The 5037-nt window shown below is 33.2% G+C and overlaps 1 non-coding gene across 1 annotated transcript; it reads right to left on the reverse strand.

The window, feature by feature from the left end:
* Window positions 1–1099: 1099 nt before the first annotated feature.
* On the reverse strand, window positions 1100–1170 carry TRNAC-GCA. Its single transcript has one exon. It is a non-coding gene; the product is annotated as a tRNA-Cys (tRNA).
* Window positions 1171–5037: the final 3867 nt, after the last annotated feature.

A 5037-nucleotide genomic window follows, 5' to 3' on the forward strand; every position in this document is an offset into this window, starting at 1 on the left:
CACCATGACTTGAATCATAGTCAATGTCTCCAGAATGTATCCAGATGTTTTAAAACACCACGCCATGAACAATGTCTACAGAGAAAACACCATGACTTGAATAATACTCATGGTGTTTTAAATTCTGGGAATGTTTTGTATTGATTCTCCAGATGTTAATACACCATGGATGTAATCACAATACAATGTTTTTTGGATTCCAGATAAAACACCATGACTTGAATCATAGTCATGGTGTGTTAAAATTTGGGAATGTTTTGTTTTTGATAAAACACCATGACTTGAATCATAGATGTTTAAAACACCACGCAATGAACAATGTCTCCAAATAAAACACCATGACTTGAATCATAGTCATGGTGTGTTAAAATCTGGGAATGTTTTGTATTGATAAAACACCATGCCTTGAATCGTAGATGTTTAAAACACCACGCCATGAACAATGTTTCCAGATAAAACACCATGACTTGAATCATAGATGTTTAAAACACCACGCCATGAACAATGTCTCCAGATAAAACACCATGACTTGAATCATAGTCATGGTGTTTACGATTTTTATACAATGTCTCCAGATAAAACACCATGACTTGAATCATAGATGTTTAAAACATCACGCCATGAACAATGTCTCCAGATAAAACACCATGACTTGAATCATAGTCAATTTATCCAGTTGTTTTAAAACACCAATCTGATTACAGTTCTCGTTATGATAATGTATGACGAATATGCAACCAAAGACCTCCTACAATTAAGGTGAATCATTAATTCCGATATTTAAGGGAAAAGGAGTAAATGTAGGAGTTTTTTGGTCGTGTATGATATGGTTACCATATTTCAAACATTGAAAAAGACACTATTGCCCTTCAATTTTACATAAAAGGTCCCTCTAATTAAAACACAATTTACATTTTTATACCCTATTGATCTCAACCATTAGATCAAATATCCAATGGTTTAAAACACTTCTTACCCTTCTTACATTTTAAACACTTTTTACCATATTCCTACCCTTATTATTATTATTAGATAAGATGTTTTATTAAGCAACCGTCCAGGATCATTCAATACAACGGTTTCGATTCGTTTGTTGATGAGGCGGCACCCGGATTTGAACTGGTGAAAAAGGATTTGCAGTCCCCCGCCTTACCACTCGGCCATGCCGCCAAAACGATACACAATATTTATTTTTATATACGTCTAGATATAAATTTACTAAAAATTGAGTTGTGAATTTTAATGTACAAGTGATCGATGCACAAACTTGGATGTCATCAAAGCTGCATCACCTTTTATTATTTTATTCTTTATTTTTTTTTTGTATAAAGTGATGTTTACCCTTTTTTCGTTATTTTAGTAATATTCGTAATAGAGTCACGGGTTTTGGTCGATTCCCCGTTGCCTTTGTAAAATGGTTAGGGGACCTGCATTGTAAATTCACCATAGGTTTTGTCGTCAGAAAGTTGATGTGGCGTTCTAACGAGTAGGGTTTAGGTGCGCGACATGGTTTGGGTGTAACAGGAGTGAGCATGATCACCTTCATTGGGGTTCTTTGGGTTTGTATTAGGGATTTTGGTTGGAAAGACATAAAATATCATATCCAGGATGGTATGGTGGTCTAAGGTTTGTAGGTTTCCAACCGTGTATGTCTTGTGGGTCTTGGTATATTACAATTGCATGTAATCTGGACGAGTAATTTTCATTTTACGAAGAAGAAGTGTCTTGGAGAATTATGGCCATTGTTACACATTCCATGGAACTCATGTGAGCCAATGATAAGTATTTAACCAATGTTCAACGATATATTTGGGTTGTCTTTGTTAGTTCTTACATTCGTAAGGGTAGGTCCAAAAGTTGGAGTTTAAGTCGCGGGCTTTGTTTCTTGGGTAGTCGTGTTCGGGCCATTTGGTTTGGGTTGGGTTGGGTTGGGATGGGTTGGTACTATTAGGCCTGGAAATGGTGGACATGCCCTCGTGGGCTGAATCGCGGGCAATTGTGGCCTTCTCGTTTAACGCGCCTTTTAATCCTGGTATTGATTTGGTTGCATGCATGGTTAGGGTCGGTGGGAAGTAATCTTGGCTAGCTGGCTAGGGTTGAAGATTAGAGATGTGAAACTAGCTAGAAGAAGCTTTATATGATTTGCGTTATCTCCTATTTTGCTTAAAATGTTTACTATTATGTTGTGTTGATTTGATTTCTTAGTTTATCTCTTTAGCTAGTATAAATTAGGTTTTGATGGTTGTTTGTTTAGTTTATCATTTTACTTAAAAAATCGAAGCTTTACGTTTTATCGACGAATCATTTAAATATAACCCTTTGCTTGTTAACCTATATAAATACGCTTCGTGTGCATTACTATTTAAGATAAAATCTTTAATAGATCGAATAACGCCAAATTAAACATTAAAGCTTATTTTATCGTTTTATCGACGAATCGTTTGATTCGAATCGTTTAAATATAACCCTTTGCTTGTTAACCTATATAAATACGCTTCGTGTGCATTACTATTTAAGATAAAATCTTTAATAGATCGAATAACGCCAAATTAAACATTAAAGCTTATTTTATGGTTTTATCGACGAATCGTTTGATTCGAATCGTTTAAATATAACCCTTTGCTTGTTAACCTATATAAATACGCTTCGTGTGCATTACTATTTAAGATAAAATCTTTAATAGATCGAATAACGCCAAATTAAACATTAAAGCTTATTTTATTTAGATATAGAATTATCCGATACATATAATGTACACCTGATTTTGTGTTAATGTTTTGCATTATTATTTTCATCATTATACTTATTTTTGTTTTGTAGAAACTAAATTAATAATAAATATATAAAAAAGTATATTTTGTTTGACTGATTTTCGTTTTGTAAAAATTAAATTAAAAACTAATATATCAAAAAAGTATATTTTGTTTGACCGATTGACCGATTTTTGTTTTGTAGAAATTAAATTAGAAATTAATATATCAAAAAAGTATACTTTGTTTGACCCATTTTTTTTAGAAATTAAATTAAAAATTAATATATCAAAAAAGTATAATTTGTTTGACTGATTTTTGTTTTGCAGAAATTAAATTAGAAATTAATATATCAAAAAAGTATATTTTGTTTTGACCAAAAATTATTACACACATACAAATATATTACCGTTAAAGACACTTGGAATGGCAAAATTGCCCTTAAAACTTTCATGCATTTCCTTGGTAATTTTGCTATTTCACAAAATATTAAAAGGCAGTTTAGTAAACAACCTCCTTCTTCATAATTGTGGAATTTTTCAAATTTGGCGCCACATCATTACATAATCGTTATTCTTCAAATCAACAAAATCTTCAAAATAGGAACAAACATAATCACATTGCAATACTTCCATATGGGTAGCTCCAGCATTAAACTTTTTTAGGGTTTATAAGTTGCAAACATGTTGCCGAACTTATGCAAACTAGCTTGTAATATTTTCTTCTTGTAGCCTTTCTAGTCGTTGCTAAAAGTCTTTGTTAAGAATGAATTCAGAACCCAAATTGCTTCTACCGTTTCTTGTGGGGGCACCAACACTAAAATTTGTAGGGTTTTCATTACTTTTGTGCTTTTAATATTAGTAAATTTTTCAAGAACAAATCCGGGTCTTAAAATCTTGATGATAAGATCTTCTGGTTGAGTGACCTGTACCAGGAGGGATCTCAAAAAAACATACTCTTTTGCAGTTTACTGAAGTCATTACTGACTATATTATTAAGAAACTTTGTTTTATTTTAAATTGCACTCTTGTTATTGCATGCCCAAATATTATTTTATGTGTGGTGCTTGCTATACACACCTAAATACGATTTTTGTGGGTTATATATATTAGTAAGTACCTTGGTTTGTTTGTTATGCAATGTTTGAATGATAGTTTAATTGCAGACGTTGTGCCGTGTATGTGAGAGCGTGATTTACCCTGAAGAGGAGGTGTGGTCTTGCTCTATAAAGAACTGTAATGTCTCTTATCACTCAAGATGTGCAAGTGATCGTTTTGGCGTGTCCAGAGATATCAAGTGTCCTCAACATGTATAGTTTCTCCTTTCTTTTTAACTGATGGACATGTTTCTTGTATATATATATATTGTTCTAACAGCGATTATATAACGTATAAAATCACGTATGTTCAACATTTGTATGGGTGATGGATATTATATGTAGTGATTAACAATATTTGTTCAATAGGAATGCTTTCACTGCAAAAAGAAGACATTCTTATGGCGGTGTTCAAGATGTGATTTAGCATCACATGAGAAATGTGCACCATATCCTGAGTATGTGATCCATTCCAAGGAGAGACCAGGAGAAATAATTTGTTGGAGGCATTCTACTGACTCGCCACCGCTCAAGGTCCATCTCTACCATCTTCTGCATTGTTATTTATAATATTCATGTGGATTGTTTTAGTGGATATTAGAGACTAAGTTTCAAAATTTTGGGATAAATTGGTAAACTTTCTGCATCTTTTAAAAACAGCCCAAATTAGAGTGTATTACATAATATTAACCAGGCTGTACATAGAGTAATTTATGTTGTTATGCACTTGCGCAATCAACATGCTTGAATCCATATTTAGGTTTCTTACTTAGTTGATATTCATTTTTAACTGATTAAGTTTAGGACAATACTGATTTTGCTTGTTGCATGTGCAGAGCGCGGTTCCAACTAGAAGCATAAAGGTGAGACTACTAGCAGTATTGTTTAAACTCTTACTTATGAGTAACCATTATTAGAAAGTATTTATAACTCTATGTCATGAACTTTAGTACTTTCAATGTTCACAACATGGCGAATCACCGACTCTCTTGTATTTTATGCATATATAGGAAGTTTTTGGTCATATGCCACTCTCGTATGTGGATAAGGAATTCGAGATTGATCCAAAGTGGAGGGACACCATGGCGGACGAGCCACCTTCCTATGTGCAGCCATCAGATCCTATCAGTACCATAGAGGTGAATCTAATCTATTTTTTTTTGCAAATCACTATGATCCTCATGAAGAGCT

Source organism: Helianthus annuus, chromosome 12 (genome assembly GCF_002127325.2).
Source record: "Helianthus annuus cultivar XRQ/B chromosome 12, HanXRQr2.0-SUNRISE, whole genome shotgun sequence".
NCBI classification, from domain to species: domain Eukaryota; kingdom Viridiplantae; phylum Streptophyta; class Magnoliopsida; order Asterales; family Asteraceae; genus Helianthus; species Helianthus annuus.